Source organism: Labrus mixtus, unplaced genomic scaffold, assembly GCF_963584025.1.
Source record: "Labrus mixtus unplaced genomic scaffold, fLabMix1.1 SCAFFOLD_62, whole genome shotgun sequence".
In the NCBI taxonomy this organism is placed as follows: domain Eukaryota; kingdom Metazoa; phylum Chordata; class Actinopteri; order Labriformes; family Labridae; genus Labrus; species Labrus mixtus.
This window is the reverse complement of record NW_026870147.1, coordinates 270001-285000: the sequence shown is the minus strand read 5'-3', so window position 1 is coordinate 285000 and position 15000 is coordinate 270001. Positions and strand designations below refer to the sequence as shown.

The window sequence follows — 15000 nt, the reverse complement described above, 5'->3', positions numbered from 1 at the left end:
CTAACCAGGCCCGACCCTGCTTAGCTTCCGAGATCGGACAAGATCGGGCGTGTTCAGGGTGGTATGGCCGTAAGCCATTATTGTGTGCAGACAGGGGCCTTTTAAAGATGTCATGCCCTTGATTCTGGCTGAATTTTTGGACATGTGAATATGTCTCTATATGATAAAAAAAAACATATGATCAAAAAAATGAAAATGCTTACAGCACCTGGTATTCCCAGGTGGTCTCCCATCAAAGTACTATCCAGGCCCGACCCTGCTTAGCTTCCGAGATCGGACGAGATCGGGCGTGTTCAGGGTGGTATGGCCGTAAGCCATTATTGTGTGCAGAAAGGGGCCTTTTAAAGATGTCATGCCCTTGATTCTGGCTGAATTTGTGGACATGTGAATATGTCTCTCTATGATAAAAAAAACATATGATCAAAAAAATAAAAAAGCTTACAGCATCTGGTATTCCCAGGCGGTCTCCCATTCAAGTACTAACCAGGCCCGACCCTGCTTAGCTTCCGAGATGGGACGAGATCGGGCGTGTTAAGGGTGGTATGGCCGTAAGCCATTATTGTGTGCAGAGAGGGGCCTTTTAAAGATGTTATGCCCTTGATTCTGGCTGAATTTTTGGACATGTGAATATGTCTCTATATGATAAAAAAAAAACATATGATCAAAAAAATGAAAAAGCTTACAGCACCTGGTATTCCCAGGCGGTCTCCCATCCAAGTACTAACCAGGCCCGACCCTGCTTAGCTTCCGAGATCGGACGAGATCAGGTGTGTTCAGGGTGGTATGGCCGTAAGCTATTATTGTGTGCAGACAGGGGCCTTTTAAAGATCTCATGCCCTTGATTCTGGCTGAATTTTTGGACATGTGAATATGTCTCTATATGATAAAAAAAGAACATATGATCAAAAAAAATGAAAAAGCTTACAGCACCTGGTATTCACAGGCGGTCTCCCATCCAAGTACTAACCAGGCCCAACCCTGCTTAGCTTCCGAGATCGGACGTGTTCAGGGTGGTATGGCCGTAAGCCATTATTGTATGCAGAAAGGGGCCTTTTAAAGATGTCATGCCCTTGATTCTGGCTGAATTTTTGGACATGTGAATATGTCTCTATATGATAAAAAAAAAACATATGATCAAAAAAATGAAAAAACTTACAGCACCTGGTATTCCCAGGCGGTCTCCCATCCAAGTACTAACCAGGCTCTACCCTGCTTAGCTTCCGAGATCGGACTAGATCAGGCGTGTTCAGGGTGGTATGGCCGTAAGCCATTATTGTGTGCAGACAGGGGCCTTTTAAAGATGTCATGCCCTTGATTCTGGCTGAATTTTTGGACATGTGAATATGTCTCTCTATGATAAAAAAAAACATATGATCAAAAAAATAAAAAAAGCATACAGCGTCTGGTATTCCCAGGCGGTCTCCCATCCAAGTACTAACCAGGCCCGACCCTGCTTAGCTTCCAAGATCGGACGAGTTCAGGGTGGTTTGGCCGTAAGCCATTATTGTGTGCAGAAAGGGGCCTTTTAAAGATGTCATGCCCTTGATTCTGGCTAAATTTTTGGACATGTGAATATGTCTCTATATGATAAAAAAAAAACATATGATCAAAAAAATGAAAAAGCTTACAGCGTCTGGTATTCCCAGGCGGTCTCCCATCCAAGTACTAACCAGGCACGACCCTACTTAGTTTCGGAGATCGGACGAGATCGGGCGTGTTAAGGGTGGTATGGCCGTAAGCTGTTATTGTGTGCAGAAAGGTGCCTTTTAAAGATGTCATGCCCTTGATTCTGGCTGAATTTTTGGACATGTGAATATGTCTCTATATGATAAAAAAAAAACATATGATCAAAAAAATGAAAAAACTTACAGCACCTGGTATTCCCAGGCGGTCTCCCATCCAAGTACTAACCAGGTCCTACCCTGCTTAGCTTCCGAGATCGGACGAGATCAGGCGTGTTCAGGGTGGTATGGCCGTAAGCCATTATTGTGTGCAGACAGGGGCCTTTTAAAGATGTCATGCCCTTGATTCTGGCTGAATTTTTGGACATGTGAATATGTCTCTCTATGATAAAATAAAACATATGATCAAAAAAATGAAAAAGCTTACAGCACCTGGTATTCCTAGGCGGTCTCCCATCCAAGTATTAACCAGGCCCGACCCTGCTTTGCTTCTGAGATCGGGCGTGTTCAGGGTGGTATGGACGTAAGGCATTATTGTGTGCAGAAAGGGGCCTTTTAAAGATGTCATGCCCTTGATTCTGGCTGAATTTTTGGACATGTGAATATGTCTCTATATGATAAAAAAAAAAACATATGATCAAAAAAATGAAACAGCTTACAGCATTTGATATTCCACAGGCGGTCTCCCATCCAAGTACTAACGAGGCCCGACCCTGCATAGCTTCCGAGATCGGACGAGATCGGGCGTGTTCAGGGTGGTATGGCCGTAAGCCATTATTGTGTGCAGAAAGGGGCCTTTTAAAGATGTCATGCCCTTGATTCTGGCTGAATTTTTGGACATGTGAATATGTCTCTCTATGATAAAAAAAAAACACATGATCAAAAAAATTAAACAGCTTACAGCATCTGGTATTCCACAGGCGGTCTCCCATCCAAGTACTAACCAGGCACTACCCTGCTTAGCTTCCGAGATCGGACGAGATCAGGCGTGTTCAGGGTGGTATGGCCGTAAGCCATTATTGTGTGCAGAGAGGGGCCTTTTAAAGATGTCATGCCCTTGATTTTGGCTGAATTTTTGGACATGTGAATATGTCTCTATATGATAAAAAAAACATATGATCAAAAAAAATGAAAAAGCTTACAGCACCTGGTATTCCCAGGCGGTCTCCCATCCAAGTACTAACCAGGCCCGACCCTGCTTAGCTTCCGAGATCGGACGAGATCGGGCGTGTTCAGGGTGGTATGGCCGTAAGCCATTATTGTGCGCAGAAAGGGGCCTTTTAAAGATGTCATGCCCTTGATTCTGGCTGAATTTTTGGACATGTGAATATGTCTCTATATGATAAAAAAAACATATGATCAAACAAAATGAAAAAGCTTACAGCACCTGGTATTCCCAGGCGGTCTCCCATCCAAGTACTAACCAGGCCCGAACCTGCTTAGCTTCTCAGATCGGACGAGATCGGGCGTGTTCAGGGTGGTATGGCCGTAAGCCATTATTGTGTGCAGAAAGGGGCCTTTTAAAGATATCATGCCCTTGATTCTGGCTGAATTTGTGGACATGTGAATATGTCTCTATATGATAAAAAAAAACATATGATCAAAAAAATAAAAAAGCTTACAGCACCTGGTATTCCCAGGCGGTCTCCCATCCAAGTACTAACCAGGCCCGACCCTGCATAGCTTCCGAGATCGGACTAGATCGGACGAGTTCAGGGTGGTATGACCGTAAGCCATTGTTGTGTGCAGAAAGGGGCCTTTTAAAGATGTCATGCCCTTGATTCTGGTTGAATTTTTGGACATGTGAATATGTCTCTATATGATAAAAAAAAATCATATGATCAAAAAAAATTAAAAAGCTTACAGCACCTGGTATTCCCAGGCGGTCTCCCATCCAAGTACTAACAAGGCTCGACCCTGCTTAGCTTCCGAGATCGGACGAGATCGGGCGTGTTCAGGGTGGTATGGCTGTAAGCCATTTTTGTATGCAGAAAGGGGCCTTTTAAAGATGTCATGCCCTTGATTCTGGCTGAATTTTTGGACATGTGAATATGTCTCTATATGATAAAAAAAAACATATGATCAAACAAAATGAAAAAGCTTACAGCACCTGGTATTCCCAGGCGGTCTCCCATCCAAGTACTAACCAGGCCCGACCCTGCTTAGCTTCTGAGATCGGACGAGATCGGGCGTGTTCAGGTTGGTATGGCCGTAAGCCATTATTGTGTGCAGAAAGGGGCCTTTTAAAGATATCATGCCCTTGATTCTGGCTGAATTTGTGGACATGTGAATATGTCTCTATATGATAAAAAAAAACATATGATCAAAAAAATGAAAAAGCTTACAGCACCTGGTATTCCCAGGCGGTCTCCCATCCAAGTACTAACCAGGCCCGACCCTGCATAGCTTCCGAGATCGGACTAGATCGGACGAGTTCAGGGTGGTATGACCGTAAGCCATTATTGTGTGCAGAAAGGGGCCTTTTAAAGATGTCATGCCCTTGATTCTGGTTGAATTTTTGGACATGTGAATATGTCTCTATATGATTAAAAAAACATATGATCAAACAAAATGAAAAAGCTTACAGCACCTGGTATTCCCAGGCGGTCTCCCATCCAAGTACTAACCAGGCCCGACCCTGCTTAGCTTCCGAGATCGGACGTGTTCAGGGTGGTATGGCTGTAAGCCATTATTGTATGCAGAAAGGGGCCTTTTAAAGATGTCATGCCCTTGATTCTGGCTGAATTTTTGGACATGTGAATATGTCTCTATATGACAAAAAAAAATCATATGATCAAAAAAAATTAAAAAGCTTACAGCACCTGGTATTCCCAGGCGGTCTCCCATCCAAGTACTAACCAGGCCCGACCCTGCATAGCTTCCTAGATCGGACGAGATCTGGCGTGTTCAGGGTGGTATGGCCGGAAGCCATTATTGTGTGCAGAAAGGGGCCTTTTAAAGATGTCATGCCCTTGATTCTGGCTAAATTTTTGGACATGTGAATATGTCTCTATATGATAAAAAAAAAACATATGATCAAAAAAATGAAAAAGCTTACAGCACCTGGTATTCCCAGGCGGTCTCCCATTCAAGTACTAAACAGGCCCCACCCTGCTTAGCTTCCAAGATCGGACGAGTTCAGGGTGGTATGGCCATAAGCCATTATTGTGTGCAGAAAGGGGCCTTTTAAAGATGTCATGCTCTTGATTCTGGCTGAATTTTTGGACATGTGAATATGTCTCTATATGATAAAAAAAAAAACATATGATCAAAAAAATGAAGAAGCTTACAGCACCTGGTATTCCCAGGCTGTCTCCCATCGAAGTACTAACCTGGCCCGACCCTGCTTACCTTCTGAGATCGGACGAGTTCAGGGTTGTATGGCCGTAAGCCATTATTGTGTGCAGAAAGGGGCCTTTTAAAGATGTCATGCCCTTGATTCTGGCTGAATTTTTGGACATGTGAATATGTCTCTATATGATAAAAAAAAACATATGATCAAAAAAATGAAAAAGCTTACAGCACCTGGTATTCCCAGGCGGTCTCCCATTTAAGTACTAACCAGGCCCGACCCTGCTTAGCTTCCGAGATCGGACGAGTTCAGGGTGGTATGGCCGTAAGCCATTATTGTGTGCAGAAATGGGCCTTAAAGATGTCATTCCCTTGATTCTGGCTGAATTTTTGGACATGTGAATATGTCTCTCTATGATAAAAAAAAAACACATGATCAAAAAAATGAAAAGGCTTATAGCACCTGGTATTCCCAGGCGGTCTCCCATCCAAGTACTAACCAGGCCCGACCCTGCTTAGCTTCCGAGATCGGACGAGATCGGGCGTGTTCAGGGTGGTATGGCCATAAGTCATTATTGTATGCAGAAAGGGGCCTTTTAAAGATGTCATGCCCTTGATTCTGGCTGAATTTTTGGACATGTGAATATGTCTCTATATGATAAAAAAAAAACATATCATCAAAAAAATGAAAAAGCTTACAGCACCTGGTATTCCCAGGCGGTCTCCCATCCAAGTACTAACCAGGCCCGACCCTGCTTAGCTTCCGAGATCAGGCGTGTTCAGGGTGGTATGGCCGTAAGCCATTATTGTGTGCAGAAAGGGGCCTTTTAAAGATGTCATGCCCTGGATTCTGGCTGAATTTTTGGACATGTGAATATGTCTCTATATGAAAAAAAAAAAACATATGATCAAAAAAATGAAAAAGCTTACAGCACCTGGTATTCCTAGGCGGTCTCCCATCCAAGTACTAACCAGGCCCGACCCTGCTTAGCTTCCGAGATCAGACGAGATCGGGCGTGTTCAGGGTGGTATGGCCATAAGCCATTATTGTATGCAGAAAGGGGCCTTTTAAAGATGTCATGCCCTTGATTCTGGCTGAATTTTTGGACATGTGAACATGTCTCTATATGATAAAAAAAAAAACATATGATCAAAAAAATGAAAAAACTTACAGCACCTGGTATTCCCAGGCGGTCTCCCATCCAGGTACTAACCAGGCCCTACCCTGCTTAGCTTCCGTGATCGGACGAGATCAGGCGTGTTCAGGGTGGTATGGCTGTAAGCCATTATTGTGTGCAGAGAGGGGCCTTTTAAAGATGTCATGCCCTTGATTCTGGCTGAATTTTTGGACATGTGAATATGTCTCTATATGATAAAAAAAACATATGATCAAAAAAAATGAAAAAGCTTACAGCACCTGGTATTCCCAGGCGGTCTCCCATCCAAGTACCAACCAGGCCCGACCCTGCTTAGCTCCCGAGATCGGGCGTGTTAAGGGTGGTATGGCCGTAAGCTGTTATTGTGTGCAGAAAGGGGCCTTTTAAAGATGTCATGCCCTTGATTCTGGCTAAATTTTTGGACATGTGAATATGTCTCTATATGATAAAAAAAAAACATATGATCAAAAAAATGAAAAAGCTTACAGCACCTGGTATTCCCAGGTGGTCTCCCATCAAAGTACTATCCAGGCCCGACCCTGCTTAGCTTCCGAGATCGGACGAGATCGGGCGTGTTCAGGGTGGTATGGCCGTAAGCCATTATTGTGTGCAGACAGGGGCCTTTTAAAGATGTCATGCCCTTGATTCTGGCTGAATTTGTGGACATGTGAATATGTCTCTCTATGATAAAAAAAACATATGATCAAAAAAATAAAAAAGCTTACAGCATCTGGTATTCCCAGGCGGTCTCCCATTCAAGTACTAACCAGGCCCGACCCTGCTTAGCTTCCGAGATGGGACGAGATCGGGCGTGTTAAGGGTGGTATGGCCGTAAGCCATTATTGTGTGCAGAGAGGGGCCTTTTAAAGATGTTATGCCCTTGATTCTGGCTGAATTTTTGGACATGTGAATATGTCTCTATATGATAAAAAAAAAAACACATGATCAAAAAAATGAAAAAGCTTACAGCACCTGGTATTCCCAGGCGGTCTCCCATCCAAGTACTAACCAGGCCCAACCCTGCATAGCTTCCGAGATCGGACGAGATCAGGTGTGTTCAGGGTGGTATGGCCGTAAGCTATTATTGTGTGCAGACAGGGGCCTTTTAAAGATCTCATGCCCTTGATTCTGGTTGAATTTTTGGACATGTGAATATGTCTCTATATGATAAAAAAAGAACATATGATCAAAAAAAATGAAAAAGCTTACAGCACCTGGTATTCCCAGGCGGTCTCCCATCCAAGTACTAACCAGGCCCAACCCTGCTTAGCTTCCGAGATCGGACGTGTTCAGGGTGGTATGGCCGTAAGCCATTATTGTATGCAGAAAGGGGCCTTTTAAAGATGTCATGCCCTTGATTCTGGCTGAATTTTTGGACATGTGAATATGTCTCTATATGATAAAAAAAAAAATATGATCAAAAAAATGAAAAAACTTACAGCACCTGGTATTCCCAGGCGGTCTCCCATCCAAGTACTAACCAGGCCCTACCCTACTTAACTTCCGAGATCGGACGAGATCAGGCGTGTTCAGGGTGGTACGGCCGTAAGCTGTTATTGTGTGCAGACAGGGGCCTTTTAAAGATCTCATGCCCTTGATTCTGGCTGAATTTTTGGACATGTGAATATGTCTCTATATGATAAAAAAAGAACATATGATCAAAAAAAATTAAAAAGCTTACAGCACCTGGTATTCCCAGGCGGTCTCCCATCCAAGTACTAACCAGGCCAGACGCTGCTTAGCTTCCGAGATCGGACAAGTTCAGGGTGGTATGTCCTTAAGCCATTATTGTGTGCAGAAAGGGGCCTTTTAAAGATGTCATGCCCTTGATTCTGGCTGAATTTTTGGACATGTGAATATGTCTCTATATGATAAAAAAAAAACATATGATCAAAAAAATGAAAAAACTTACAGCGTCTGGTATTCCCAGGCGGTCTCCCATCCAAGTACTAACCAGGCACGACCCTACTTAGTTTCCGAGATCGGACGAGATCGGGCGTGTTAAGGGTGGTATGGCCGTAAGCCGTTATTGTGTGCAGAAAGGTGCCTTTTAAAGATGTCATGCCCTTGATTATGGCTGAATTTTTGGACATGTGAATATGTCTCTATATGATAAAAAAAAAACATATGATCAAAAAAATGAAAAAACTTACAGCACCTGGTATTCCCAGGCGGTCTCCCATCCAAGTACTAACCAGGTCCTACCCTGCTTAGCTTCCGAGATCGGACGAGATCAGGCGTGTTCAGGGTGGTATGGCCGTAAGCCATTATTGTGTGCAGACAGGGGCCTTTTAAAGATGTCATGCCCTTGATTCTGGCTGAATTTTTGGACATGTGAATATGTCTCTCTATGATAAAATAAAACATATGATCAAAAAAATGAAAAAGCTTACAGCACCTGGTATTCCTAGGCGGTCTCCCATCCAAGTATTAACCAGGCCCGACCCTGCTTTGCTTCTGAGATCGGGCGTGTTCAGGGTGGTATGGACGTAAGGCATTATTGTGTGCAGAAAGGGGCCTTTTAAAGATGTCATGCCCTTGATTCTGGCTGAATTTTTGGACATGTGAATATGTCTCTATATGATAAAAAAAAAAACATATGATCAAAAAAATGAAACAGCTTACAGCATTTGATATTCCACAGGCGGTCTCCCATCCAAGTACTAACGAGGCCCGACCCTGCATAGCTTCCGAGATCGGACGAGATCGGGCGTGTTCAGGGTGGTATGGCCGTAAGCCATTATTGTGTGCAGAAAGGGGCCTTTTAAAGATGTCATGACCTTGATTCTGGCTGAATTTTTGGACATGTGAATATGTCTCTCTATGATAAAAAAAAAACACATGATCAAAAAAATTAAACAGCTTACAGCATCTGGTATTCCACAGGCGGTCTCCCATCCAAGTACTAACCAGGCACTACCCTGCTTAGCTTCCGAGATCGGACGAGATCAGGCGTGTTCAGGGTGGTATGGCCGTAAGCCATTATTGTGTGCAGAGAGGGGCCTTTTAAAGATGTCATGCCCTTGATTCTGGCTGAATTTTTGGACATGTGAATATGTCTCTATATGATAAAAAAAATATATGATCAAAAAAAATGAAAAAGCTTACAGCACCTGGTATTCCCAGGCGGTCTCCCATCCAAGTACTAACCAGGCCCGACCCTGCTTAGCTTCCGAGATCGGACGAGATCGGGCGTGTTCAGGGTGGTATGGCCGTAAGCCATTATTGTGCGCAGAAAGGGGCCTTTTAAAGATGTCATGCCCTTGATTCTGGCTGAATTTTTGGACATGTGAATATGTCTCTATATGATAAAAAAAAACATATGATCAAACAAAATGAAAAAGCTTACAGCACCTGGTATTCCCAGGCCGTCTCCTATCCAAGTACAAACCAGGCCCGACCCTGCTTAGCTTCTCAGATCGGACGAGATCGGGCGTGTTCAGGGTGGTATGGCCGTAAGCCATTATTGTGTGCAGAAAGGGGCCTTTTAAAGATATCATGCCCTTGATTCTGGCTGAATTTGTGGACATGTGAATATGTCTCTATATGATAAAAAAAAACATATGATCAAAAAAATAAAAAAGCTTACAGCACCTGGTATTCCCAGGCGGTCTCCCATCCAAGTACTAACCAGGCCCTACCCTGCATAGCTTCCGAGATCGGACTAGATCGGACGAGTTCAGGGTGGTATGACCGTAAGCCATTATTGTGTGCAGAAAGGGGCCTTTTAAAGATGTCATGCCCTTGATTCTGGTTGAATTTTTGGACATGTGAATATGTCTCTATATGATAAAAAAAAATCATATGATCAAAAAAAATTAAAAAGCTTACAGCACCTGGTATTCCCAGGCGGTCTCCCATCCAAGTACTAACAAGGCCCGACCCTGCTTAGCTTCCGAGATCGGACGAGATCGGGCGTGTTCAGGGTGGTATGGCTGTAAGCCATTATTGTATGCAGAAAGGGGCCTTTTAAAGATGTCATGCCCTTGATTCTGGCTGAATTTTTGGACATGTGAATATGTCTCTATATGATAAAAAAAAACATATCATCAAACAAAATGAAAAAGCTTACAGCACCTGGTATTCCCAGGCGGTCTCCCATCCAAGTACTAACCAGGCCCGACCCTGCTTAGCTTCCGAGATCGGACGAGATCGGGCGTGTTCAGGGTGGTATGGCCGTAAGCCATTATTGTGTGCAGAAAGGGGCCTTTTAAAGATATCATGCCCTTGATTCTGGCTGAATTTGTGGACATGTGAATATGTCTCTATATGATAAAAAAAAACATATGATCGAAAAAATGAAAAAGCTTACAGCACCTGGTATTCCCAGGCGGTCTCCCATCCAAGTACTAACCAGGCCCGACCCTGCATAGCTTCCGAGATCGGACTAGATCGGACGAGTTCAGGGTGGTATGACCGTAAGCCATTATTGTGTGCAGAAAGGGGCCTTTTAAAGATGTCATGCCCTTGATTCTGGTTGAATTTTTGGACATGTGAATATGTCTCTATATGATTAAAAAAACATATGATCAAACAAAATGAAAAAGCTTACAGCACCTGGTATTCCCAGGCGGTCTCCCATCCAAGTACTAACCAGGCCCGACCCTGCTTAGCTTCCGAGATCGGACGTGTTCAGGGTGGTATGGCTGTAAGCCATTATTGTATGCAGAAAGGGGCCTTTTAAAGATGTCATGCCCTTGATTCTGGCTGAATTTTTGGACATGTGAATATGTCTCTATATGACAAAAAAAAATCATATGATCAAAAAAAATGAAAAAGCTTACAGCACCTGGTATTCCCAGGCGGTCTCCCATCCAAGTACTAACCAGGCCCTACCCTGCTTAGCTTCCGAGATCGGACAAGATCGGGCGTGTTCAGGGTGGTATGGCCGTAAGCCATTATTGTGTGCAGAAAGGGGCCTTTTAAAGATGTTATGCCCTTGATTCTGGCTGAATTTTTGGACATGTGAATATGTCTCTATATGATAAAAAAAAACATATGATCAAACAAAATGAAAAAGCTTACAGCACCTGGTATTCCCAGGCTGTCTCCCATCCAAGTACTAACCAGGCCCGACCCTGCTTAGCTTCTGAGATCGGACGAGATCGGGCGTGTTCAGGGTGGTATGGCCGTAAGCCATTATTGTGTGCAGAAAGGGGCCTTTTAAAGATGTCATGCCCTTGATTCTGGCTGAATTTTTGGACATGTGAATATGTCTCTATATGATAAAAAAAAACATATGATCAAAAAAATGAAAAAGCTTACAGCACCTGGTATTCCCAGGCGGTCTCCCATCCAAGTACTAACCAGGCCCGACCCTGCATAGCTTCCTAGATCGGACGAGATCTGGCGTGTTCAGGGTGGTATGGCCGTAAGCCATTATTGTGTGCAGAAAGGGGCCTTTTAAAGATGTCATGCCCTTGATTCTGGCTAAATTTTTGGACATGTGAATATGTCTCTATATGATAAAAAAAAAACATATGATCAAAAAAATGAAAAAGCTTATAGCACCTGGTATTCCCAGGCGGTCTCCCATCCAAGTACTAACCAGGCCCGACCCTGCTTAGCTTCCGAGATCAGACGAGATTGGGCGTGTTCAGGGTGGTATGGCCATAAGTCATTATTGTGTGCAGACAGGGGCCTTTTAAAGATGTCATGCCCTTGATTCTGGCTGAATTTTTGGACATGTGAATATGTCTCTATATGATAAAAAAAAAAACATATGATCAAAAAAATGAAAAAGCTTACAGCACCTGGTATTCACAGGCGGTCTCCCATCCAAGTACTAACCAGGCCCAACCCTGCTTAGCTTCCAAGATCTGACGAGTTCAGGGTGGTATGGCCGTAAGCCATTATTGTGTGCAGAAAGGGGCCTTTTAAAGATGTCATGCCCTTGATTCTGGCTGAATTTTTGGACATGTGAATATGTCTCTATATGATAAAAAAAAACATATCATCAAAAAAAAAGCTTACAGCACCTGGTATTCCCAGGCGGTCTCCCATCCAAGTACTAACCAGGCCCGACCCTGCTTAGCTTCCGAGATCAGACGAGAACGGGCGTGTTCAGGACGGTATGGCCATAAGCTGTTATTGTGTGCAGAAAGGGGCCTTTTAAAGATGTCATGCCCTTGATTCTGGCTGAATTTTTGGACATGTGAATATGTCTCTATATGATAAAAAAAAAACGTATGATCAAAAAAATGAAAAAGCTTACAGCACCTGGTATTACCAGGCAGTCTCCCATCCAACTAGTAACCAGGCCCGACCCTGCTTAGCTTCCAAGATTGGATGAGTTCAGGGTTGTATGGCCGTAAGCCATTATTGTGTGCAGAAAGGGGCCTTTTAAAGATGTCATGCCCTTGATTCTGGCTGAATTTTAGGACATGTGAATATGTCTCTATATGATAAAAAAAAACATATGATCAAAAAAATGAAAAAGCTTACAGCACCTGGTATTCCCAGGCGGTCTCCCATTCAAGTACTAAACAGGCCCCACCCTGCTTAGCTTCCAAGATCGGACGAGTTCAGGGTGGTATGGCCATAAGCCATTATTGTGTGCAGAAAGGGGCCTTTTAAAGATGTCATGCTCTTGATTCTGGCTGAATTTTTGGACATGTGAATATGTCTCTATATGATAAAAAAAAAAACATATGATCAAAAAAAAGAAGAAGCTTACAGCACCTGGTATTCCCAGGCTGTCTCCCATCGAAGTACTAACCTGGCCCGACCCTGCTTACCTTCTGAGATCGGACGAGTTCAGGGTTGTATGGCCGTAAGCCATTATTGTGTGCAGAAAGGGGCCTTTTAAAGATGTCATGCCCTTGATTCTGGCTGAATTTTTGGACATGTGAATATGTCTCTATATGATAAAAAAAAACATATGATCAAAAAAATGAAAAAGCTTACAGCACCTGGTATTCCCAGGCGGTCTCCCATTTAAGTACTAACCAGGCCCGACCCTGCTTAGCTTCCGAGATCGGACGAGTTCAGGGTGGTATGGCCGTAAGCCATTATTGTGTGCAGAAATGGGCCTTAAAGATGTCATTCCCTTGATTCTGGCTGAATTTTTGGACATGTGAATATGTCTCTCTATGATAAAAAAAAAACACATGATCAAAAAAATGAAAAGGCTTATAGCACCTGGTATTCCCAGGCGGTCTCCCATCCAAGTACTAACCAGGCCCTACCCTGCTTAGCTTCCGAGATCGGACGAGATCGGGCGTGTTCAGGGTGGTATGGCCATAAGTCATTATTGTATGCAGAAAGGGGCCTTTTAAAGATGTCATGCCCTTGATTCTGGCTGAATTTTTGGACATGTGAATATGTCTCTATATGATAAAAAAAAAACACATGATCAAAAAAATGAAAAGGCTTATAGCACCTGGTATTCCCAGGCGGTCTCCCATCCAAGTACTAACCAGGCCCTACCCTGCTTAGCTTCCGAGATCGGACGAGATCGGGCGTGTTCAGGGTGGTATGGCCATAAGTCATTATTGTATGCAGAAAGGGGCCTTTTAAAGATGTCATGCCCTTGATTCTGGCTGAATTTTTGGACATGTGAATATGTCTCTATATGATAAAAAAAAACATATCATCAAAAAAATGAAAAAGCTTACAGCACCTGGTATTCCCAGGCGGTCTCCCATCCAAGTACTAACCAGGCCCGACCCTGCTTAGCTTCCGAGATCGGACGAGATCGGGCGTGTTCAGGGTGGTATGGCCGTAAGCCATTATTGTGTGCAGAAAGGGGCCTTTTAAAGATGTCATGCCCTGGATTCTGGCTGAATTTTTGGACATGTGAATATGTCTCTATATGAAAAAAAAAAAACATATGATCAAAAAAATGAAAAAGCTTACAGCACCTGGTATTCCTAGGCGGTCTCCCATCCAAGTACTAACCAGGCCTGACCTTGCTTAGCTTCCGAGATCGGGCGTGTTCAGGGTGGTATGGCCGTAAGCCATTATTGTGTGCAGACAGGGGCCTTTTAAAGATGTCATGCCCTTGATTCTGGCTGAATTTTTGGACATTTGAATATGTCTCTATATGATAAAAAAAACATATGATCAAAAAAAATGAAAAAGCTTACAGCACCTGGTATTCCCAGGCGGTCTCCCATCCAAGTACTAACCAGGCCCGACCCTGCTTAGCTTCCGAGATCAGACGAGATCGGGCGTGTTCAGGGTGGTATGGCCGTAAGCCATTATTGTATGCAGAAAGGGGCCTTTTAAAGATGTCATGCCCTTGATTCTGGCTGAATTTTTGGACATGTGAACATGTCTCTATATGATAAAAAAAAAAACATATGATCAAAAAAATGAAAAAACTTACAGCACCTGGTATTCCCAGGCGGTCTCCCATCCAAGTACTAACCAGGCCCTACCCTGCTTAGCTTCCGAGATCGGACGAGATCAGGCGTGTTCAGGGTGGTATGGCTGTAAGCCATTATTGTGTGCAGAGAGGGGCCTTTTAAAGTTGTCATGCCCTTGATTCTGGCTGAATTTTTGGACATGTGAATATGTCTCTATATGATAAAAAAAACATATGATCAAAAAAAATGAAAAAGCTTACAGCACCTGGTATTCCCAGGCGGTCTCCCATCCAAGTACCAACCAGGCCCGACCCTGCTTAGCTTCCGAGATCGGACGAGATCGGGCTGTTCAGGGTGGTATGGCCGTAAGCCATTATTGTGTGCAGAAAGGGGCCTTTTAAAGATGTCATGCCCTTGATTCTGGCTAAATTTTTGGACATGTGAATATGTCTCTATATGATAAAAAAAAAACATATGATCAAAAAAATGAAAAAGCTTACAGCGTCTGGTATTCCCAGGCGGTCTCCCATCCAAGTACTAACCAGGCACGACCCTACTTAG

At 43.6% G+C, this 15000-nt stretch overlaps 38 non-coding genes and 25 pseudogenes across 38 annotated transcripts in view; all 63 read right to left on the bottom strand.

Annotated features, from left to right (window-relative positions):
- The window catches only part of LOC132964299 (5S ribosomal RNA), a 119-nt gene extending 44 nt beyond the window's left edge, over positions 1 to 75 (bottom strand). The window contains exon 1 of the ribosomal RNA XR_009669284.1: positions 1 to 75. This exon is cut by the window's left edge and continues 44 nt beyond it. This is a non-coding gene — a ribosomal RNA (5S ribosomal RNA).
- Positions 76 to 196: 121 nt separating this feature from the next.
- LOC132964693 (5S ribosomal RNA) lies at positions 197 to 315 on the bottom strand. The gene has a single exon (XR_009669653.1). It is a non-coding gene; the product is annotated as a 5S ribosomal RNA (ribosomal RNA).
- A 120-nt stretch (positions 316 to 435) lies between these two features.
- LOC132964658 (5S ribosomal RNA) lies at positions 436 to 554 on the bottom strand. The gene has a single exon (XR_009669621.1). It is a non-coding gene; the product is annotated as a 5S ribosomal RNA (ribosomal RNA).
- A 122-nt stretch (positions 555 to 676) lies between these two features.
- LOC132964515 (5S ribosomal RNA) lies at positions 677 to 795 on the bottom strand. The gene has a single exon (XR_009669490.1). It is a non-coding gene; the product is annotated as a 5S ribosomal RNA (ribosomal RNA).
- Positions 796 to 918: 123 nt separating this feature from the next.
- Positions 919 to 1027, bottom strand: LOC132963904 (5S ribosomal RNA; annotated as a pseudogene).
- A 122-nt stretch (positions 1028 to 1149) lies between these two features.
- LOC132964596 (5S ribosomal RNA) lies at positions 1150 to 1268 on the bottom strand. The gene has a single exon (XR_009669566.1). It is a non-coding gene; the product is annotated as a 5S ribosomal RNA (ribosomal RNA).
- A 122-nt stretch (positions 1269 to 1390) lies between these two features.
- On the bottom strand, positions 1391 to 1499 carry LOC132964138 (5S ribosomal RNA; annotated as a pseudogene).
- A 122-nt stretch (positions 1500 to 1621) lies between these two features.
- LOC132963978 (5S ribosomal RNA) lies at positions 1622 to 1740 on the bottom strand (annotated as a pseudogene).
- A 122-nt stretch (positions 1741 to 1862) lies between these two features.
- LOC132964369 (5S ribosomal RNA) lies at positions 1863 to 1981 on the bottom strand. The gene has a single exon (XR_009669351.1). It is a non-coding gene; the product is annotated as a 5S ribosomal RNA (ribosomal RNA).
- A 121-nt stretch (positions 1982 to 2102) lies between these two features.
- LOC132964148 (5S ribosomal RNA) lies at positions 2103 to 2211 on the bottom strand (annotated as a pseudogene).
- A 123-nt stretch (positions 2212 to 2334) lies between these two features.
- LOC132964039 (5S ribosomal RNA) lies at positions 2335 to 2454 on the bottom strand (annotated as a pseudogene).
- A 122-nt stretch (positions 2455 to 2576) lies between these two features.
- LOC132964688 (5S ribosomal RNA) lies at positions 2577 to 2696 on the bottom strand. The gene has a single exon (XR_009669648.1). It is a non-coding gene; the product is annotated as a 5S ribosomal RNA (ribosomal RNA).
- A 121-nt stretch (positions 2697 to 2817) lies between these two features.
- On the bottom strand, positions 2818 to 2936 carry LOC132964258 (5S ribosomal RNA). The gene has a single exon (XR_009669246.1). It is a non-coding gene; the product is annotated as a 5S ribosomal RNA (ribosomal RNA).
- Positions 2937 to 3057: 121 nt separating this feature from the next.
- Positions 3058 to 3176, bottom strand: LOC132964643 (5S ribosomal RNA). The gene has a single exon (XR_009669607.1). It is a non-coding gene; the product is annotated as a 5S ribosomal RNA (ribosomal RNA).
- A 121-nt stretch (positions 3177 to 3297) lies between these two features.
- Positions 3298 to 3416, bottom strand: LOC132964642 (5S ribosomal RNA). The gene has a single exon (XR_009669606.1). It is a non-coding gene; the product is annotated as a 5S ribosomal RNA (ribosomal RNA).
- A 123-nt stretch (positions 3417 to 3539) lies between these two features.
- Positions 3540 to 3658, bottom strand: LOC132964542 (5S ribosomal RNA). The gene has a single exon (XR_009669515.1). It is a non-coding gene; the product is annotated as a 5S ribosomal RNA (ribosomal RNA).
- Positions 3659 to 3780: 122 nt separating this feature from the next.
- Positions 3781 to 3899, bottom strand: LOC132964477 (5S ribosomal RNA). The gene has a single exon (XR_009669452.1). It is a non-coding gene; the product is annotated as a 5S ribosomal RNA (ribosomal RNA).
- A 121-nt stretch (positions 3900 to 4020) lies between these two features.
- Positions 4021 to 4139, bottom strand: LOC132964640 (5S ribosomal RNA). The gene has a single exon (XR_009669604.1). It is a non-coding gene; the product is annotated as a 5S ribosomal RNA (ribosomal RNA).
- Positions 4140 to 4260: 121 nt separating this feature from the next.
- On the bottom strand, positions 4261 to 4369 carry LOC132963868 (5S ribosomal RNA; annotated as a pseudogene).
- Positions 4370 to 4492: 123 nt separating this feature from the next.
- On the bottom strand, positions 4493 to 4611 carry LOC132963878 (5S ribosomal RNA; annotated as a pseudogene).
- Positions 4612 to 4733: 122 nt separating this feature from the next.
- LOC132964075 (5S ribosomal RNA) lies at positions 4734 to 4842 on the bottom strand (annotated as a pseudogene).
- A 123-nt stretch (positions 4843 to 4965) lies between these two features.
- LOC132964135 (5S ribosomal RNA) lies at positions 4966 to 5074 on the bottom strand (annotated as a pseudogene).
- Positions 5075 to 5195: 121 nt separating this feature from the next.
- LOC132963946 (5S ribosomal RNA) lies at positions 5196 to 5304 on the bottom strand (annotated as a pseudogene).
- Positions 5305 to 5424: 120 nt separating this feature from the next.
- On the bottom strand, positions 5425 to 5543 carry LOC132964245 (5S ribosomal RNA). The gene has a single exon (XR_009669234.1). It is a non-coding gene; the product is annotated as a 5S ribosomal RNA (ribosomal RNA).
- A 122-nt stretch (positions 5544 to 5665) lies between these two features.
- LOC132964681 (5S ribosomal RNA) lies at positions 5666 to 5774 on the bottom strand (annotated as a pseudogene).
- Positions 5775 to 5896: 122 nt separating this feature from the next.
- LOC132964300 (5S ribosomal RNA) lies at positions 5897 to 6015 on the bottom strand. Its single transcript, XR_009669285.1, has one exon. It is a non-coding gene; the product is annotated as a 5S ribosomal RNA (ribosomal RNA).
- Positions 6016 to 6138: 123 nt separating this feature from the next.
- On the bottom strand, positions 6139 to 6257 carry LOC132964531 (5S ribosomal RNA). Its single transcript, XR_009669505.1, has one exon. It is a non-coding gene; the product is annotated as a 5S ribosomal RNA (ribosomal RNA).
- A 121-nt stretch (positions 6258 to 6378) lies between these two features.
- On the bottom strand, positions 6379 to 6487 carry LOC132963939 (5S ribosomal RNA; annotated as a pseudogene).
- A 122-nt stretch (positions 6488 to 6609) lies between these two features.
- LOC132964551 (5S ribosomal RNA) lies at positions 6610 to 6728 on the bottom strand. The gene has a single exon (XR_009669524.1). It is a non-coding gene; the product is annotated as a 5S ribosomal RNA (ribosomal RNA).
- A 120-nt stretch (positions 6729 to 6848) lies between these two features.
- LOC132964657 (5S ribosomal RNA) lies at positions 6849 to 6967 on the bottom strand. The gene has a single exon (XR_009669620.1). It is a non-coding gene; the product is annotated as a 5S ribosomal RNA (ribosomal RNA).
- Positions 6968 to 7090: 123 nt separating this feature from the next.
- On the bottom strand, positions 7091 to 7209 carry LOC132964304 (5S ribosomal RNA). The gene has a single exon (XR_009669289.1). It is a non-coding gene; the product is annotated as a 5S ribosomal RNA (ribosomal RNA).
- A 123-nt stretch (positions 7210 to 7332) lies between these two features.
- On the bottom strand, positions 7333 to 7441 carry LOC132964680 (5S ribosomal RNA; annotated as a pseudogene).
- Positions 7442 to 7562: 121 nt separating this feature from the next.
- LOC132964451 (5S ribosomal RNA) lies at positions 7563 to 7681 on the bottom strand. Its single transcript, XR_009669428.1, has one exon. It is a non-coding gene; the product is annotated as a 5S ribosomal RNA (ribosomal RNA).
- Positions 7682 to 8035: 354 nt separating this feature from the next.
- On the bottom strand, positions 8036 to 8154 carry LOC132963922 (5S ribosomal RNA; annotated as a pseudogene).
- A 122-nt stretch (positions 8155 to 8276) lies between these two features.
- LOC132964368 (5S ribosomal RNA) lies at positions 8277 to 8395 on the bottom strand. Its single transcript, XR_009669350.1, has one exon. It is a non-coding gene; the product is annotated as a 5S ribosomal RNA (ribosomal RNA).
- Positions 8396 to 8516: 121 nt separating this feature from the next.
- LOC132964147 (5S ribosomal RNA) lies at positions 8517 to 8625 on the bottom strand (annotated as a pseudogene).
- Positions 8626 to 8748: 123 nt separating this feature from the next.
- LOC132964038 (5S ribosomal RNA) lies at positions 8749 to 8868 on the bottom strand (annotated as a pseudogene).
- Positions 8869 to 8990: 122 nt separating this feature from the next.
- Positions 8991 to 9110, bottom strand: LOC132964687 (5S ribosomal RNA). The gene has a single exon (XR_009669647.1). It is a non-coding gene; the product is annotated as a 5S ribosomal RNA (ribosomal RNA).
- A 121-nt stretch (positions 9111 to 9231) lies between these two features.
- LOC132964246 (5S ribosomal RNA) lies at positions 9232 to 9350 on the bottom strand. Its single transcript, XR_009669235.1, has one exon. It is a non-coding gene; the product is annotated as a 5S ribosomal RNA (ribosomal RNA).
- Positions 9351 to 9472: 122 nt separating this feature from the next.
- LOC132963874 (5S ribosomal RNA) lies at positions 9473 to 9591 on the bottom strand (annotated as a pseudogene).
- Positions 9592 to 9712: 121 nt separating this feature from the next.
- Positions 9713 to 9831, bottom strand: LOC132964620 (5S ribosomal RNA). The gene has a single exon (XR_009669587.1). It is a non-coding gene; the product is annotated as a 5S ribosomal RNA (ribosomal RNA).
- A 123-nt stretch (positions 9832 to 9954) lies between these two features.
- On the bottom strand, positions 9955 to 10073 carry LOC132964350 (5S ribosomal RNA). The gene has a single exon (XR_009669332.1). It is a non-coding gene; the product is annotated as a 5S ribosomal RNA (ribosomal RNA).
- Positions 10074 to 10195: 122 nt separating this feature from the next.
- On the bottom strand, positions 10196 to 10314 carry LOC132964234 (5S ribosomal RNA). Its single transcript, XR_009669224.1, has one exon. It is a non-coding gene; the product is annotated as a 5S ribosomal RNA (ribosomal RNA).
- A 121-nt stretch (positions 10315 to 10435) lies between these two features.
- On the bottom strand, positions 10436 to 10554 carry LOC132964639 (5S ribosomal RNA). The gene has a single exon (XR_009669603.1). It is a non-coding gene; the product is annotated as a 5S ribosomal RNA (ribosomal RNA).
- A 121-nt stretch (positions 10555 to 10675) lies between these two features.
- On the bottom strand, positions 10676 to 10784 carry LOC132963867 (5S ribosomal RNA; annotated as a pseudogene).
- Positions 10785 to 10907: 123 nt separating this feature from the next.
- Positions 10908 to 11026, bottom strand: LOC132964223 (5S ribosomal RNA). Its single transcript, XR_009669214.1, has one exon. It is a non-coding gene; the product is annotated as a 5S ribosomal RNA (ribosomal RNA).
- A 122-nt stretch (positions 11027 to 11148) lies between these two features.
- LOC132964550 (5S ribosomal RNA) lies at positions 11149 to 11267 on the bottom strand. The gene has a single exon (XR_009669523.1). It is a non-coding gene; the product is annotated as a 5S ribosomal RNA (ribosomal RNA).
- A 121-nt stretch (positions 11268 to 11388) lies between these two features.
- LOC132964625 (5S ribosomal RNA) lies at positions 11389 to 11507 on the bottom strand. Its single transcript, XR_009669592.1, has one exon. It is a non-coding gene; the product is annotated as a 5S ribosomal RNA (ribosomal RNA).
- A 122-nt stretch (positions 11508 to 11629) lies between these two features.
- LOC132964530 (5S ribosomal RNA) lies at positions 11630 to 11748 on the bottom strand. The gene has a single exon (XR_009669504.1). It is a non-coding gene; the product is annotated as a 5S ribosomal RNA (ribosomal RNA).
- Positions 11749 to 11871: 123 nt separating this feature from the next.
- On the bottom strand, positions 11872 to 11980 carry LOC132964056 (5S ribosomal RNA; annotated as a pseudogene).
- Positions 11981 to 12096: 116 nt separating this feature from the next.
- Positions 12097 to 12215, bottom strand: LOC132964500 (5S ribosomal RNA). Its single transcript, XR_009669475.1, has one exon. It is a non-coding gene; the product is annotated as a 5S ribosomal RNA (ribosomal RNA).
- Positions 12216 to 12337: 122 nt separating this feature from the next.
- Positions 12338 to 12446, bottom strand: LOC132964167 (5S ribosomal RNA; annotated as a pseudogene).
- Positions 12447 to 12567: 121 nt separating this feature from the next.
- Positions 12568 to 12676, bottom strand: LOC132964074 (5S ribosomal RNA; annotated as a pseudogene).
- A 123-nt stretch (positions 12677 to 12799) lies between these two features.
- LOC132964134 (5S ribosomal RNA) lies at positions 12800 to 12908 on the bottom strand (annotated as a pseudogene).
- Positions 12909 to 13029: 121 nt separating this feature from the next.
- Positions 13030 to 13138, bottom strand: LOC132963945 (5S ribosomal RNA; annotated as a pseudogene).
- A 120-nt stretch (positions 13139 to 13258) lies between these two features.
- LOC132964219 (5S ribosomal RNA) lies at positions 13259 to 13377 on the bottom strand. The gene has a single exon (XR_009669210.1). It is a non-coding gene; the product is annotated as a 5S ribosomal RNA (ribosomal RNA).
- A 122-nt stretch (positions 13378 to 13499) lies between these two features.
- LOC132964218 (5S ribosomal RNA) lies at positions 13500 to 13618 on the bottom strand. Its single transcript, XR_009669209.1, has one exon. It is a non-coding gene; the product is annotated as a 5S ribosomal RNA (ribosomal RNA).
- A 121-nt stretch (positions 13619 to 13739) lies between these two features.
- LOC132964222 (5S ribosomal RNA) lies at positions 13740 to 13858 on the bottom strand. Its single transcript, XR_009669213.1, has one exon. It is a non-coding gene; the product is annotated as a 5S ribosomal RNA (ribosomal RNA).
- A 122-nt stretch (positions 13859 to 13980) lies between these two features.
- Positions 13981 to 14089, bottom strand: LOC132963997 (5S ribosomal RNA; annotated as a pseudogene).
- Positions 14090 to 14210: 121 nt separating this feature from the next.
- Positions 14211 to 14329, bottom strand: LOC132964504 (5S ribosomal RNA). Its single transcript, XR_009669479.1, has one exon. It is a non-coding gene; the product is annotated as a 5S ribosomal RNA (ribosomal RNA).
- Positions 14330 to 14452: 123 nt separating this feature from the next.
- On the bottom strand, positions 14453 to 14571 carry LOC132964259 (5S ribosomal RNA). The gene has a single exon (XR_009669247.1). It is a non-coding gene; the product is annotated as a 5S ribosomal RNA (ribosomal RNA).
- Positions 14572 to 14692: 121 nt separating this feature from the next.
- Positions 14693 to 14810, bottom strand: LOC132964576 (5S ribosomal RNA). The gene has a single exon (XR_009669547.1). It is a non-coding gene; the product is annotated as a 5S ribosomal RNA (ribosomal RNA).
- A 122-nt stretch (positions 14811 to 14932) lies between these two features.
- Positions 14933 to 15000, bottom strand: part of LOC132963929 (5S ribosomal RNA) — a 119-nt pseudogene continuing 51 nt past the window's right edge.